Source organism: Typopeltis vanoorti, chromosome 10, assembly GCF_054136105.1.
Source record: "Typopeltis vanoorti isolate ZY-2024b chromosome 10, IOZ_Tvanoo_1.0, whole genome shotgun sequence".
NCBI classification, from domain to species: Eukaryota; Metazoa; Arthropoda; class Arachnida; order Uropygi; family Thelyphonidae; genus Typopeltis; species Typopeltis vanoorti.
In genome coordinates, this window is record NC_143558.1 from 89,058,716 (window position 1) to 89,077,393 (window position 18,678).

General features: G+C 35.3%; 1 protein-coding gene across 1 annotated transcript in view; it reads right to left on the reverse strand.

The window, feature by feature from the left end:
- The window catches only part of Adss (adenylosuccinate synthetase), a 178,313-nt gene that overhangs the window by 10,676 nt on the left and 148,959 nt on the right, over positions 1-18,678 (reverse strand). The window lies entirely within an intron of this gene.

The following is an 18,678-nucleotide window of genomic DNA, read 5'->3' on the forward strand; positions in this document are numbered from 1 at the left end:
TTCTATGAGAATTGCCAAGTGGTGCCCTAATAAACTACTAAATATATGAAGAGCCAAAGGCTTAAATTCAGCGACATATAACTTGTTTAAGTTAAGGGATATTACATCCCATATTGTTTCTTAGCCGAATAAGAAACTCAAAAGAGTTTCATGCCGAATATAGAAATTCTATAAATTTCGGCGATTCCAAACGTAAGCAAATACCTGGATAGCAGCAACTGACCCTTAAGGTAGTGCAAGCTGAGGCAACTCATAGCAAAAGGTGGAGCAAGCTCCAATCACTATTCTTGATATTTACCCATAATGTGAACTTAGCTCCTAGGAGCTGTATTACTGTTCTTAAACAAGTTATATGTCGTCGAATTGAAGCCTTTGGCTCTTCATATATTTAGTAGTTTATTAGGACACCACTTGGCAATTCTCATAGAAGGGATGTAAGTTCTGTTCGCTACAAACTTGGTATTAATTAGGTCTACCTACTCACTGATGAGACCTCAATAAAGGTTGAAATCAGTCTGGGTAGTGACCTTCTCTCATAATGTTGAACAGTAATACAGCTCCTAGGAGCTAAGTTCACATTATGGGTAAATATCAAGAATAGTGATTGGAGCTTGCTCCACCTTTTGCTATGAGTTGCCTCAGCTTGCACTACCTTAAGGGTCAGTTGCTGCTATCCAAGTATTTGCTTACGCTTGGAATCGCCGAACTTTATATAATTTCTATATTCGGCATGAAACTCTTTTGAGTTTCTTATTCAGCTAAGAAACAATATGGGATGTATGTTGATTCTTGTCGACAGGCTTATACGTTGGTTATGCATTATTAAAACACTTAATAGAACAACGTAGTTAAGGATATAAATTAAATTAAACTTTAATAAATATTTTCCGATATTTCAGCAACGTCACGTTGCCATTTTCTAAAGGAACTTACAAAAAAGTTACGTGCACGTAGGCACTACAACACAGAAACTGGGAATGAAGAGATGAAGCTATTGTTCTCCTAACAACAAATAGAGGAGACAGCCATGGGTTCACCACTCTCCCCACCCTTGGCCAATTTCTTTATGGAGACCTTTGAAGAAAAAGCCTTAGCCTCTGCCCCACAAAAACCAACCATATGACTTCGCTACGCTGATGATGTGTTCGCTATTTGGCCACATGGCTCTGAAACACTTCTCTCCTTCTTAACACACTTAAACAACCAACACCCCAGAATCAAATTCACTCTGGAAAAAGAGGAAAACAACAGCCTCCCTTTCCTAGACACACTAGTCACCTGCCAGCCTAATGGATCCTTGGTTTTCTCAGTTTACAGAAAACCCACCCATACAGGCAGATACATTCACCAACAATCCCCCCCCCCCACAACAATATGGAGTAGTGAAAACACTATACAACAGGGCTAAACTAATCTGTTCAAACAACTTGGCCCTAAACACTGAACTAAATCACATCCTCAACACTTTCTCAGCCAATGGCTATCCCCCCAAAAAATCCAAAAAATATCAGAACCTACAAACCACAGCCCCCCTCCTCCCCCCCCCTCCACAAAAAAGATTACTCTAAATCCATCACCATTCCCTACATCCGAGGCACCTCGGAAAAGATTACCAAAATCTTAAAAAAACATGACCTGACCTCCTGTTACAAACCTTTCAGAAAATTGGCATCCCTTATCCGCTCCACTAAAGACCAACCACTTCCCCTAGACCTACCTGGTGTTTACCAGGTCCCTTGCAGTTGTAAACTGTCTTACTTTGGCCAAACAGGCAGGACAGCGAATATCAGAATTTCGGAACACAAGGACTACATCCGTTTTCACAAATACAGTCATTCTGGGCTTGCGGACCATGCTCTGGATACACGCCACAGAATACGGTGGAAGAAAGCTACAGTGATACACCGTAGCAAATACAAATTTGAAAGACTCTTTATGGAATCAGCCTCAGCCCTAAGAAATTCTCCAAACCTCAACAAATTTGGCTGTATACGACTGCCCCAAATTTGGGAGGCCTACATCTGCAGACCTTCAGCCCAACGGGCAAGAACACCTACTCAGCCCGCTAGAGGGCACCATCAGGACTGTTAGGAGAACAATAGCTTCATCTCTTCATTCCCAGTTTCTGTGTTGTAGTGCCTATGTGCACGTAACTTTTTTGTAAGTTCCTTTAGAAAATGGCAACGTGACGTTGCTGAAATATCGGAAAATATTTATTAAAGTTTAATTTAATTTATATCCTTAACTACGTTGTTCTATTCCTTAAGTGTTTTAATAATATGGGATGTAATATCCCTTATTTTAAGTTATATGTCGTCGAATTGAAGCCTTTGGCTCTTCATATATTTAGTAGATTATTTCTTCCATTTCTAAGCATTTTCTACAATCTTTAGAAAATTCTGCCAACTTCCTGATAGTTATCTTCTATTTAAATTAAGGGGATATTAAATCCCACAGTTTTAAAACCGAATAAGAAACTCAAAGATTGGAATCTGAGAGTTTCTTGCCGAATATAGTAAACTATTGCTGCGAGTCTTCCGTTATTGCACTACGTGCTAGGGTCACTTGCATTTGCTCACGCCAGTGGTCGCCGATACTTTATAGTTTACTATATTCGGCAAGAAACTCTCTGATTCCAATCTTTGAGTTTCTTATTCGGTTTTAAAACTATGTGAGATTTAATATCCCCTTAATTTAAATAATGTTTTCATTGCCGAAATGAAGCTTATTAGCTCTTTATACTTAAGTTATAATCTATATTCTTACCAACATCTTTCCATGACACTTGTTCAGTTACTTTTTAAAGCAAAGCAATGTGTAATTGATTCACTTTCTTACATCTTTCTCTATATTCCCCCTCAGAGCACATGTGACTTACTTGCTATGGGCTTATGATACACGTTCTTGTTTTCCATGACTGCTTTCTTAACTTCCTCAATCCACCCCAAAGTTCTGAGTTTTCCATCATTGCAGACAACTTCACTACATGTCTCTATGGCTAAAACAAACAAGCAATATTTATCCCACATTCTGCTCTCTATTAAGTCTCCAGGATTTGATTCTGGTTTTCAATCGCTTTTATTATTTTTTTTCTTCTCTTGGATAATGATTATATATTATATTTTGAGATTGTAGTTCACCTATGAAAGATGCTCAAATTTGTTTTCGGAATCAGCAAGAAGAAAAATATAGCCAATGAGATACTTCTTGTGACCTCCTCTTCATATGAAGTAGTGGACATCCTTATGATGGAACATAGTATTAGTAATAACCAGTCGATGTCATGAACAGAACCCAGCAGGAATCTTTCATTATTTTAGCTTTGCTATTTTCTCCAAATTTTCCAAACACATTAATGTGTGTCTGGCATTCATTTCCAACTCTGCTATTTAGATACTAAGGAGGATAGGACTAACTTTTCCTTTTTCTCTATCTGCTGCTTTGTCTAATGACTTGAAAAATTCTCTCACTGCTTTCTTAGAATCTTCTGTGGGATGATAAACACAATAAACATTGTGATCACTGGAAATTACCTTCATATTTAATATTGAAAATTATAGCTACTGCTTCCTTTCCTCTGATCATTATGGCCTGAATATGACATCTTGTATTTGTTTCAATAAGGAAATACTACGAATAGGGATATTTAAATAAATTATAATACAGAAATAAACTCACATAAGATATTATTTTATTAGTATAATTTTCACCTAAGTATCAAAGGCATCTTCAGTACATGTAAGATAGTTCAGTTTATTCCTACCTGTTGTAAATTAAAGAAGTTTTTAGGTCTCATAAAGCTCATCGAATTTGTTTAAAGGTTAGTAGGTCAATTTTAAATTATCAGCTATACAAAGCTAAAAAATTTTGGCTCTCTTAAATGGAGAAATTGTTTATATCAAGAATGCCTTAGAATCTGTTTGGCCGAAACTTGTAACACTATTTTGTGCATATCATCGATTTCTTACCTAAAGGTTTTTAATGCTTCTCGTGACAAGTTAAAGCATAACTTTGATTCACTGGTTAAGCCACTCTAGAACCAATGCTAATGCCTGTGATAAGGATAGACTAGTCATCAATGTGACTAGTCTATCCTTATCAGCCCTCCACTAACAGAGAAGGAACTTTTTGTTTTATCAAAAGGACATAATTTCAGCATCACTCCCAATAAGCAGTTAGCCTTTTTAGATCTTTTAATTCATCATTAACCAGATGGAAACCCACATTTTTAATCAGTTTTTTGGAAGAAGAATTGAAGAAAGTACAGGAAGATGGTTTAATGTTAAATCTGATTTTCATTTCATTTTGTATGGTGATTCAATGACAGTGAGTCCCTTTTACGGCGAGGTATGGCACCACGTCAATCCCCCCTATTTTTATCTGGGCTCGTGGAATGGCATAGCCTCAAGTATTCCTGACTGTATCCATGTGTGTTCACAGGGCTGGTTTGCCTACTTGCAGGATGAAAACCCCCAGATAAACTGGGGGTAAAAACCTGCTGTTCACGCCCAAGACCAGCTAACTTGGCTATGGCTGAAGAAGATCCTTAAGCTCCTCACGTCGTCGACGGGAATCGAACCTAGGACACTCCTTCTGCAGGCATATGGTTGCAAAGCACATAGACACTAGGCTAACCGCACGGACTTAAATCTGATGTCAGACAAGGATGTACATTCACCCTCTGTTATTCATTATCTATATGGATCACATTATGAAGGAAAGTGGTATTAAACCTGATATCAAAATTGGAGATGTTAATGTCAGCTCTTTGCTTTATGCGGACGATGTTATACTTCTAAATAACTCTGCTACAAGTCTGCAAGATTCCCTGACTAAATTGAATAACTGTTGTAATAGATATGGTATGAAGGTCAGCAATAACAAATGAAAATATAAACTGCATTGTGAATGAAGAACCTATAGAACAAGTAAAACAATTCAGCTACTTAGGCACGATTTTTAGTGAAGATGGTAAATTAAATATGGAAATAAACAACAAAATCAACAAAGCTGGTATGGGAGGAAGTCAATTGAATAAATTCATAAGGAATAAGAGAGAAATTACTCAGAACATTAAATTAGCAATATACACGACAGTGTTCAAACCAATTTTAAGTTACGGATCTGAGAGCTGGGTCAGAAGTAAAACACTTGACCAAAGACAAATAGGTAATTTGTGTATTTATCGTTAAATATTTCGCGATATTTTGTGCAACATGGCCCCTACATGCCAATCAAAAAAAACCTTGCGAAGAATCACAGAAAAAGAGGCGAGTAATTGATCTTGAAATGAAGTTGCAAGTTATAAAGCAACATGAAGCTGGTAAGCCAGTCAGCGATCGCACATGACTTCAGATGGTCTCATTCTACAGTGACAACCATTTGAAAAATAAGGATAAAATCGTAGAGACTGTAAAAGGATCTGCTTCGATTAACTCGACAATAGTGATGAAGCAAGTAGCTTTCCCATATCACCTATCAGTGATATGGGAAAGCTACTTGAGTCATGGATAGAGGACCTGAACCAAAAAGTGCATATCCCTTAATACTATGAACATCCGCTAAGGCACTAAGTTTCTTCAACATGTTGAAAAAGAAAGCAGGATTACAACTATGAATTCAATGCTTCTTCCGGTTGGTTCATGAGATTTAAGCAGTGTTTTGCAATGCATAATGTGAAAATGTATGGCAAATCTGCAAGTGCCGATGAAAAGGCTGCCTGGAAAAATTGGATAAAATTATTATGGAGGAAAGTTATTTGCCACAGCAAATATTTAATACAGATGAGCCCTCCTTGTGTCGAAGGGAAAAAAAAAAAAAAAATATGCACGAGCAGACATTCATACATTCATCCACAAAAAGCTAAAATCTATGCCTGGTTTCAAAGCTCTTAAAGAGCATATTACGATTCTGTTAGGGGGTAATGTGGCTGGATATAAATTGATAAACTGAAACCATTTGTGGTATGGCACAGTGAGAATCCACGAGCCTTCAAAAACATTAGGAAGCATACTCTTCCAGTTCATTACCGAAGCAATAAAAAGTCATGGATGACTCAAAAATCGTTTGCGGATGCTTTAATCAACTGTTATGCGAGTGAAATGGAAAGCTATTGTGTACATTGGGTGATCATATTATTAGAGCCCCCCCTCCATAAATTACAGAAACAATTTTACACTTCAACCAGTTATAATAAATGAAAACCTGGTTATACAGAGTTCTTTTTATTTTTTTTTTATCAAATAATTCTGCTTACTGATTTTAAATATACAGTTGACAATACTGTACTGTTGGTTTCATAACCTGTCATATGGACACCATTTTGTGTTTAGATTCTCAGCCACTGCTTGACAGCCATATTGTTCGGTTACGTTTGTTTATAAGTTATTGAGGTTATTCAAGCATTTTAATTACTTTTGGAGTGTTCTTATAATATTTTGATGGTAAGCAGTTTATTTCAAAATTTGTATATGGTTTATAAGTGTTGTATTGTGTTATTTTATGATTTTTTTATACTTTTCTTGACAGAGTGTATTTTTACCATGGGCAAGGCCTAAGTTCTTCCTCCAATGAAAATTTCAGAAATAAAAATGCTCTTAATGAATACTGAACATTCTCAAGGGAAGATAGCATCAATTGCTAATGTTTCACGAGCATCAGTGGGCCGAATAAATAAAAAAAAATTGATCCAAATATTGAATTGGCACCAAAGCGTTTGAAGAAATGTTGCCAAAATAAAATTACTACCCAAGGACGAAAGAAAAATTAGAGATATTTGCATGGAAAACAGGAAGGCACCTCGGAGGGTTCTTACAAAAATGATGGAGGCTGGCATTAAGATATCTTCAATGACAGCTCGTTGATGCATCAAGGACATGGGCTTGAACAATGAAGCAGGATCAATACATCAAGGTACTGGAGACCAAGATGCTACCCCAGGTACAGAAGTGGTTCCCGAATAACGATTTGGCATTCATGCATAATTCTGCTCCTTGTCATAAGGCAAAAAAAAGTAATAAAATTCCTGAATGACAAAAAAGTCAAGGTCTTGATTGGAATGGAAATTCACTAGATCTCAACTTCATCGAGAACTTTTGGGAACTGATGACGCAAGAAATTTCCAAGAAACTTGTTACCAATAAATGCCAATTAATAGAGTGTTTGAATGATGTGTGGCACAGGAATGAATCAATAAAATTAAACTGCACAAAATGCATAGAAAGTATGCCCAAAAGAATCGAAGCAATAATTGCAGCAAAAGACAGCGTTATCAAATATTGACCTCTTAATTATTTCTATATACATTTTTCTTTAATTATATAAGCATACTTTACTTTCTTAAGTGTATCATTAGAGGACTAATTTTTATAAAAACAATTTATGTAAAAACATTGACAGTGTGGTTTTATTTTTACCCGAAACTCACAAAATACCTTTTTTGCACTGTGGCTCTAATAATTTAATCCAACAGGTAGTTAATCAATTTACAGTTAATCAGAGGAGGTAGTTAATCAATTTACAGTGAAGGGTCTTGCAGAAATGTTCTATGAAGGCAGCGATGTTCTCAAAATGGCTGAAGACATGGATCCCAATGTTGAATGCTACTTATTAGTAGAAATGAAAGTACATGATGCGTTTGCTTGCTATAAACAAATTTATGATGAAAAGATGAAGAAGAATAAGCAAAGCACATTAGGAATTTTAATTAAAAAAAAAAAAGGTTACACAAGAAGAGCTGCAGCCACCTGGTCTTTCACATAGGGAAGGTAATGAAGATATGTGATTGTGGAGGAAGATTTGGGTGATTATTCTCCTGTTTTATAGTGGCAGTAATGCACAGCACAGTTTTATAAGGTTTAAAAATTAAAATGACAGCATACTTATTACAGTTAAGTCCCTAACCTCTATAACTCTGTTATTTAATTGTATTTAATGTATCAACTTACATCTGTAAAATATGTATGTATTGTTTGGATCTTTTATCTTTATGCTTTAATTCTTTTTATAGTTCCTCTATATATGATGTTTCTCAACTATTATTTAATTTCTTCTCAGTCACGCAATCAACTCTTGGCCGCCATTTAATTTACTGATACAGTGTGCAAACATAGCTGACAAAGGGATTGCCTCTGGCAAGAGATTCTTTTGTTTCAATTCTGGTGCTAATCCTTCTTCAAATTTAGGAAAAATTTATTTGATTATGCTGTGCCATCCAAAATTCTAGACAAGAGGAAATTTCATTGTCAAGGATCTAGCAATTAGAAATGCACACTATTCCTTAAATCTATATTTTCTGTTCTAAACTTTAATGTCATGCAAATCTTAAATTTTTCTGCATTCATGGCTATCTTAATTACGTTAATTCCGCACAAATTCAAATTTTCATGAGCGGTGCACTGAGACCAAGATCAGGTAGGCTATTTGATTAACAAAAATGGATTTATTTATTAAACTAAGTAAGATACAAATAACATTTATGTGGTTAAAAAAAAACTTCAAGCTATCAAGCAAGGCTAGCGTTAGTTAACAAAACATCTCCAGGTCATTCTTCACATCTCATTACACAATTCTATATCTCTTATAAAGCTAAGCTTAAACTCCTTCTAATTGCTTAACATTTCCAGCTAATCATTCAACAATTCTCAGAACTAGGAACTAACAAACTAAACATGCTATAATTCATTTAACACAATTCACAATTCTCATTCCTATGACTTTACGGTTCCCCGTTAAGATTCTGGTTTTCTGAAGACCTATCACACACTGTAAATCTAGTAACTAATCAGTTCTTTTCTCAGACGCCTATTACTCCACTCGGTACACAAGTAAATTGAATAAGATACTGCTTTACCGGAGATTCTGGAATTCCTTGGCTTTCTCCTAGATCGTCTGTAGGATGTCTGGATCTCATTGATTCTGCATAACTCTTCCTAATAAAACGGACTTGCGGATTCAGTCACGACTTGGTTCCTTCATTGTAGACAAATCTGGTCTGCCGCAATCGGATCAAATGGTCCCGCATAACTTCTCGGTCTACACTGCATTCTCTGCAGAGTCGAGGTCTGTACTTGAACTGGATTTCTGCTTGACCACCGGGCTGCCTACCGACATCGTCCACTTTGATCATACTCCTATCACCGTCCTCGGGAACTCAGGAACTAGATGACTAGAACAACGAGAAAAAAGGGAGGAAAAAGCCTAGAGTTCGTGCCACCCAGCTCTATACATCTTTGTCACGACGCTCTCCCTCTTACATCACGTTCTTTCTCTCGGCCTAAATTTTCTTGCACCCAGTACTGTCACTCCTCCTAGCATGTTTACGGCTAACTTCCATGCGCAATTCAGTCCTTGTGTACGCGACTGCCTCAGGCCTTCATTCCAAATCTGCTTAGTTCGCTAGTAGTATGACTCAGATATTTGCACACTAATATAATCCTTACATATTTTCAAGTTCTGATACCTTCACAAGAACTAATAACAGTACAAGGCATAAGGAAAATATTTAAGTTATGAGCTTTATCGATAATTCACAATCAACTTTAATTTGACTAATGTACAAATATTGTTCCTGGAATTTTGTTACTTGTTAGATCTGAATGAAATAATTTAGAATATATTCTCTTTCATTCAGGATTTAACACATCTGACTTATGTCCTGCCAGATGGAATGGAAACCTGGATGTAAGTCGAGGGATGACTGTACATATAGAAATCTGATGAATTTTATTAAATGTTTAGAAAAGGAACATGCCCTTTATTAAAATTAATTTTGTGTTATGAAAAATATTCATGTTTAAATTATCATGGCCTATTTCTAATTACCTTGAAGTGATTATGTTGTTTAAATTTAAAATGACATATCAGGTTATTTGCTACTCTCCTTCAAGAGGCAATTTCAAAACACGAAGTAGTTTATATTTCTTTTATAGTAGTTTATAGTTAAAATCAACTTACAAAATAAATTAAACTTGCTAAAAAAGCAACTATCCCACTGATATGACACAATTCTCCTGAAAACACCATTTTGAAAATATTGGTTATGATTCTCTTATGCGAATATTATTATACTATTATTATATATCAACATTTTTTGGAGTCAGAGACTATTCAATTAAAGGAGCAAATGCCATTTAAACCAGAGATATAAGCAATGCTATGTTATCAGTTATATTTTTTGCATTTTTATTAGATTTATTACATAAAGAATAATAGCCACTGGGAGGTCCTTAAGAGTCAAAGCTATATAACTGAGAGGAGACCTGTACTTAGCCTTCAAAGGAATGCGGAAAACCAACCAGGGCTTCTGACCGAATATCCAATTCTCACTTTCTTGTGGTGCACCCTGTTAGGTAACCTGGATACTGAATGGACAAGGATGGGCTGGCAATTTGGGATTTAGCCGACCAAATTGTATTCTTATTGGCTTAAACAAAAAATTCAAATGATGGTAACAACATGACAGAATTTAATGCAAGCTGGGGCTTGCCCAGTTAAACAAGGCCTCCATTGTTTTTGCCAGGGAACCAGGGCAAACAGTGAAAAGTCAGCTACTGGAACAAATCTTAAAACCTACCCCAACTCAACATCACCAGAGTTCAAGATTGGTACTATCAACATAAGAAGCCTGAATGGCAAAGAAATCGAGCTAGCTGAGAAATTAGATAAGTACCAGATTGACATAATAGGGGTGACTGAAACAAAAGACAAAAATTGGTGAGATCTTTCTGAGCAATAAATACAAAATATTATATTCAGGCAATGAAAATCAAGGAAAAGAAGGAGTAGCCATAGTAATCAACACAAAATACGAGGCTAATCTTCTTGAATAGCAGTCAGTCTCAAGTAGAGTAATGTGGTAAATATGAGAATGGGGAATGGAACAATGAGACTTATTTGTGCCTATGGTACGACAAAAGGTTCTACTAAGGTAGAAGTGGAGGAGTTTTTCATTAGAGAAAGCAACTGACACAATGAAAAAGGAAAAGTTGGTCCTTGTTGGGGATCTAAATAGCAGAGTAGGAAACGATTGTCAGACAAACAAAAATATTTTAGGAAAATTTGGAGAAAAGAGCAAAGCTAATAATAATGGAAATACCTGTTGGATTTCTGCTCAGGACATGGACTGGTTATTACTAACACCATGTTCCAACATAAAAATGTGCACAAATTCACATGGAGAGAAGGGGCCAGGAATAAGAAAAGTCCCATTGACTATGTTATTGTTGATAGTGATGTTTTCTCCCTGGTGCAGGACACCAGAGTGTACAGAGGATTTGAAATTGGAAGTGATCACTATTTAGTCTTGAGCAGGATAAAATTGAATTTCATATTGAAAAGAAGAACATGTAAGAAAGTTTTAAATAAATGTTTTAAATAAATAAATAAAAAGTTTTAAATAAATAAATGCAAATAAAAGTTGACCAGCTCTCAGATGTGAAGTGTAGACTGAAATATACAAACATTATTCAAGAAAAATGAAAAAGTTTGAAAACAGGAACCAAACTTTGGAGATTCAGTGGCAAGCCCTGAAGAAAACACTGATTGATTCAGCCAGAGGCATGTGGTGAGGTTGTCTGCAAGGATAGAAAAATCAGAACTCCATGTGGACACAGGAAGTTAAAGAGGCAGTGAAGGAAAAGAAGAAAGCATATCAAAAGCTCCTGGCAAATAAGTCAGCTTGTGCTCTTAGGGAATACAGAAACAAATGTAAGAAAGCTAAACAAAAGTCATGGGAAGACTTTGGTAAGAACATAGAAAATAAATATCAAGAATGTGGCAAGATATTCTGGAGGTTGTTGAAGAAGCTCAGAAATGGAGGAAAGAGTGCTGAAAAAGGATTTAGAGATGATAAAGGTGACATGAAAACTGGAGAAAAAGATATCCTTGAAGTATGGCGTAAATATTGCTTCGAAAAATTGCTAAATGAAACCAACAGTAATAGCACAGTGGTAAAAAACACTCAACAGACATGCAGTCAGGAATATATATCCTGCTTATTATATATTTTTCTACTTGAAGTAGAAAAAGCCATCAAAAGCCTGAAATGTGAAAAGACGGAAGGAGTAGATGATATTCGACCAGAAATACTCAGGTATGGAGGTATAAAAGTCTTACAGTGGCTGCACCGCATAGTTCAGAAGGCTTGGACAGAGGGATGAATTCCAGATGATTGGAGTAGAGCTCTCATAGTACACATATATATATAAAAAGGGAAATAAAACTTAATGTGAGAATTACAGAGGTATTTCATTACTGAGTGTTCCTGGGAAGATATATGCAATTATACTTGAGAAACTGTTGAGAAGGATTGTGGAAGATAAGCTTGGTGAAGAACAAGCTGGATTCAGGCCAAATAGAGGCTGCCAGGATCAGATTTTCACTTTACAACAGATAGTTGAGAAATCATGGGAATATAACAAAGATCTGTATTTAAGTTTTGTAGATCTAGAAAAGGCATATGACAAGGTGCCAAGAGAGAAGCTTATTCAAAACGTTACAGTTATATGGTGTTAATGGGGTATTATATAAAGCAATACTTAGTCTTAGAGTTGTAAGTCAGCAGTTAGAATTGAAGGATGTACAAGAAGGTGGTTTAATGTTAAATCTGGTGTCAGACAAGGATGTACATTATCCCCTCTGTTATGCATTATCTATATGGATCACATTATAAAGGAAAGTGGTTTTAAATCTGATATCAAAATTGGAGGTGTTAATCTCAACTCTTTGCTTTATGTGGATGATGTTATACTTCTAAATAAATCCACTACAAGTCTACAAGATTCCCTGACTAAATTGAATAACTGTTGTAATAGATTTGGTATGAAGGTCAACAATAAGAAGGTAAAGACAACGAAAATAGGCAGTAGCATTGAAAATATCAACTGCATTGTGAATTGAGAACCTATAGAACAAGTAAAACATTTCGGCTACTTAGGTACGATTTTTAGCGAAGATGGTAAATTAAATATGGAAATAGACAACAGAATCGGCAAAGTATGGTAGGAAGTCAATTGAATAAATTTATATGGAATAAGAGCGAAATTAGCCAAAACACTAAATTAGCTGTATACAAGACAGTGTTCAAAACCGATTTTAACTTATGGATCTGAGAGTCCTGAGAAAGATTAGGGGCATGAATAGATGTCATTAATGGCAATATCAAATTAAAAACGAGGATATTAGGAAAGAACTAGATATTGTCAGCATCCAGGGATGTGTTAGCAGAGCTAATCTCAGATGATATGGTCACTTAAGCAGAATGGCAGAGGAAAGATTAGCAAAACAAGCATTTTTTGCCAGGTTGGCAGGAAAAAAAACCTAGACGAAGACCAAGATATAGGTAGATTGATACGGTAGAAAGTACCTTAGAAGACAGAAATATAAGACCTGATAATACTGGAGTCTTGACAGGTAACAGACTGATGTGGAGGAAAATTGTAGATAAGATGTTAGTAATGGTGTAAATTTTTCATGTAGTATTATCATATCCTGTACACCTCCTTGAGGGTATATATCAGGAATTTGATGATGAGGTGTGACACCTTTTGGCAACTGGTATATAGAAATATGGCTTCTCCATTATTTCCACCTTAGTATCACCACCTCTGAGTCTGGCTCAAACCAGTCTGGGTAGTGACCCTTCCCTTAATGAATAGCATTATATGTCTGCAAGAAGATGTGCTTTGCATTATGGGATACTAAGGCAAGTGATGAGAAATTATACCACCTTTGCCACGATTGTCCCAGTCCTGAAAATACTCCAGCCGCAAATTTTGTTTGCTTACACTTGGATAAAGGATTAAACCAAATATATAATTGGTATGGAGTAATTACTTTGAAAAATTGCTAAATGAAACAAGCAGTAATGACAGCATAGTTTTGTAAAAAATAATGGCAAATTTATTACAACATACAGGATGCAATCAGGAATACATATTGATACTTGAAGTAGAAAAAGCCATCAAAAGCCTAAAATGTGGAAAGGCAGAGGAGTAGATGATATTCGAACAGAAATGCTCAAGTATGGAGGTATAAAATTCTTGCAGTGGCTGCACTGCATATTCAGAAGACCTGGACAGAGGGACGAATTCCAGATGATTGGAGTAGAGCTCTCATAGTACCCAAATATAAAAATGGAAATAAAACTGAATTTGAGAATTACAAAAGTATTTCACTACTGAGTGTTCCTGGTAAGATTTCTGCAAGTATACTTGAGAAGAATTGTGGAAGGGAAGGTTGGTGAAACACAAGCTGGATTCAGGCTAATAGAGGCTGTCAGGATCAGATTTTCACTTTACTACAAATAGTTGACAAATCGTGGGAATATAACAAAGATCTGTATTTAAGCTTCTTTGTACCTGCAAAAAGGCATATGACAAGGTGCCAAGAGAAAAGCTATTTAAAATGCTACAGTTATATGGTGTCAATGGGTAGTATATCAAGCAATACTCGGGCAGAAACATTAAAAATATCAACTGAATTGTGAATGAAGAACCTATAGAACAAGTAAAACATTTCAGCTACTCAGGCACGATTTTTAGTGAAGATGGTAAATTAAATATGGAAATAGACAAAAGAATCAACAAAGCCAAGTATTGTAGGAAACTCAAATGAATAAATTTATAAAGAATAAGAATGAAATTAGTGAAAACACTAGAGTAACTGTATACAGGACAGTGTTCAAACCAATTTTAACTTATGGATTTGAGAGCTGGGTTAGAAATAAAGAACTTGACCAAAGGCTAGACCACAGATATGAGAGTCCTGAGAAAGATTAGGGGGTATGAAGAGATGGCATCAATGGCAATATCACTTTAAAAACAAGGATATTAGGAAAGAACTTGACATTGTTAGCATCCAGGAATGTGTTAGCAGAGCTAATCTCAAGTGGTATAGTCACTTAAACAGAATGGGAGAGGAAAGATTAGCAAAACAAAATTTCTTTGCCAGGTTGGCAGGAAAAAAGACTCAGAGGAAGATGTGTGGATTGATACCGTAAAAAGTGTCTTAGAAGATAGAAATATAAGATCTGATAATGTTGGAGTCTTGGCAGATAACAGATTGATTTGGAGGAAAATTGTTGATAGGAAGTTAGTAATGATGTAAGTTTTTCATGTAGTATTATCATAATATCCTGTACACCAGTTGAGGGTACATGTCAGGAATTTGATGATAATGATTTAGGTTCTCAGTCTCTAGATCTTTAGGAAGAAATCTCTTAGATTACTCTCCTGTATATTAAAGGAATATCTGAACAACTTGCTAAAGTTCTAAGGCTTCTCAACATTGTAGTGTCCTTTTATCCTGTGAGGAAGATTTCTACTTTCCTTTTCTCTTCTAAAATTAAGCTTCCTCAAACTTGCCAAGGACCTAGCAGATTCCTTGCACTCCTGTGGCTGTCTGCTGTGAGTAACAAATTTTATATCCAAAATAACAATCTTGCCTAGCTGAATGTATGTACCATCTCGACCAAACAGAACACTTTTAAAGAAAAAAAAAAAAAGCTTTAAATGAAAGTAGTTTTCTTGTTGAATGGTTATACGATAGCTGTGAGGAATTTCTACATTGGCTGAATTTAAACGGATCTGATGGCCTTCATTTATTCCCTTTATGGGAAATGTCACTGTATCAATCTTCTGTAAATTCCTAATTCTTGTTTTATTATTATTATTATTATTTTGTAATTTAGAATTTGTGGACTGTTTGCTTCCTTATTTACATTATGGTGGCACTTTTTAAAATACTTCCGTTATTTGCATTTTAATTGTGTTCCATTGTCAAAGTAGTGAAGATGCCTTAGATACCAAGCTGAAAATTTACATCTAGTAAATTCAATTTCACGCAAGTTTTAGCTTCTGTCTTTATATCCAGAAGTATTTATATTCATTCTATTTATCTAATTCTCTTGTCACTATTATTCAACAAGATTAGATCACTAGAGCAAGGGTCACCTTTAACAAACCCATGCTGTCCTGTATAGATGATCCTAGTTCTCTACCTCTGGATGTAATTCCTACTCAGACTTTCGAAACCCAGATGGACTGGTCTACACAGTAGGTGCATTATGGAAAAGTCCTGGCCTAAGTCTCGCAGAACAATTTTATTTTAAGCTTACTATTAGAAACAGTCAAAGGCCAAAATGTCCATGATAATGAACTGAATTTCCTAGCAAAAGATGTCACAATTAGTAGGCAAAGGAAATTGTATACTGACAACAGAATGTAACTTGAACCATAGATTAAAAACAGAAGAAACTTTAAAACACAACAAAGGAAATGGCACAAATCAAACAACAACAAAAAAAGTGTAAAAGTACAAATGCAAATTAAATTAATTAATTAAATAAATGTTTGTAGAATGAACCATTAAAATAAAAAATTCTAAATTACAATAACTTTTTACCCTGTGAACAAAGAATCTTTCAAACAGAAAATGAGCCATTACCTACAGAAAGTTCATAATTTTCCATTAGACTTTGAATTTATAAAAAAAAAAGAACACATGTTGTGTCAGATTTTATTTATAGTTTTAACAGGATGGTATCAACTTTTGCCAGCTGCCCAATTAAGAAGCTGACTTGTTAATCATACTAGCTACGTTTAACATTCCCCTCTCCTTTTTGTAATTAGAGATGTCCAGTTATAAACAGTTATAAAGTTGAACGAAGGTTATTTTTGATAATTAACGGTATATACTGCACACATTTAGTTTACGAGGGTGGGCTGAAAAGTTCTCAGCCTCGATCATAGATGGCATCACTATTGGCAAGATCTTTTTTTCTAAGTTGGTACATCTGTCATAAGCATCCATGTGAAATTGCAAGTCATTCTATCAAGTAGTTTGTTTTATACAGCTGTCTGAAGCAAAAGTGTTGTCTGTATCCCTTGAAATGGATAAAATTGAGTATCGTGCAGTTATAAAATTCTTTGTAAAAAAGCTTTAATTGCAAAAGAAATTTTTTCAAAGTTCATAAAAGTTTATGGGCACTCTTCTCCTTCATTTTCAACAATTAAGAAATGGGCTGCTGAGTTTAAATGTGGCCGTACCAGCCTTGAAGATGATCCACATGAAGGACGTCCAAAAAGTACACCACCACCAGAAATCATTGATAAAGAGCAAGATATGGTACTGGATGACCAGCGAGTCAAAGTGCATGAAATTGCTGAGACTATAGGCATTTCAAAAGAACACGTAGGATATATTTTGCATGAAGAATTGCAAATGAAAAAGCTTTGCGCAAAATGAGTGCCGTGCTTGCTCACAGCAGATCAAAAATGCACTCACATGAAAATCTCTGAAGAGTGCTTGGAGCATTTTAACAAGAATAAAACTGATTTTGTGCATCAATTTATTAGTATGGATATGACTTGGATTCAACATAACAGCAGTAGAAACAGTGGACAGAAACCTGTTGTTCAGCGCCAAAGAAGACAAAATCGGTTCCATTAGCAGGAAAGGTTATGGCATTGGTGTTTTGGAATGCTAAAGGCATTTTGTTTATTAATTATCTTGAAAAGGGTAAAACAATAACTGGGGAATATTATTCTGATCTTTTAACCAGATGAGATGAAAAAATTCACGAGAAAAGATCCGGTTTGAAGGAAAAAATCATCTTTCATTAGGACAATGCATCTGCCAACAAAGGTGTTTTGCAATGGGAAAATCAAGTAATCTGCACTACGAATTGTTGAAACATCCAGCCTATTCCACAGATTTGGCTCCCTGTGACTTCTATCTCTTCCCAAAACTAAAACTCTTTCTGGCTGGTCAGCATTTTTCTTTGAATCAAGAGGTGATTGCAGATCTTACTGAGAACCACTACAGGGACGGGATAATGGCGTTGGAGCATTGCTGGAATAAATGTAATAGTCTTAAGGGAGATTATGTTGAAAAATAATTTTGAAATTATAAATTCGTTTTTTCATTGTTAGGCCGAGAACTTTTCAGACCACCCTCATATTATGAAGATTTCAGGTAGGTAATATTAATTTAAGCTAATATAATATTTTGAAATTTGAGCATCGATTCTAGATTTTTATAATTTCATACTACATTTCAGTATCTTCTTATGTTTCCCATTATTGTTTTCATGTGTACTTTTCATGTTGTTTATGTATAGTTCCAATCCTTTTCTGTTCCACTTCCTATTTTCTTTATGTATACATGATTCCTGCACCTACATAAATGATGTTCTGTCATTGTATGGTTCCCTGCCATTTTTTGTTTCAATCTTTTATAGCAATCAATCTTTTTTTTTCTTTTAAGTTTACTACAGCAAACTTTGAAATTAGAACTTTTTTTTAAGTGTCGTATACTGGAGTTATCTTACTCTCTTTCAATTCATTAGGAATTTGTGTCGAGACATATGATTGCTAACAAGAAATAGCCAAGTCACGAAAACTGCTAACTCTCTTACATATTCCTTCAACACTCATGATGATGATATTCCATCCAATCTCACTGGTGCATTCTAATCAAATTCTTGTAACAGCTTTAATAAATCTACCTCTTCCATCATGTTATGACGATTTTTACTTCTTCATGCTTTTAATGTTGGCAAGAAAACATCTGTTGCCTCCAATGTGGGAATCGGTTAATTATTTTCAGCTGTAATTATCAGGAGACAAATGTTACCGCTGTTGATGTAACTGACAAGATATGTGCAGTGCTAAAGAAATT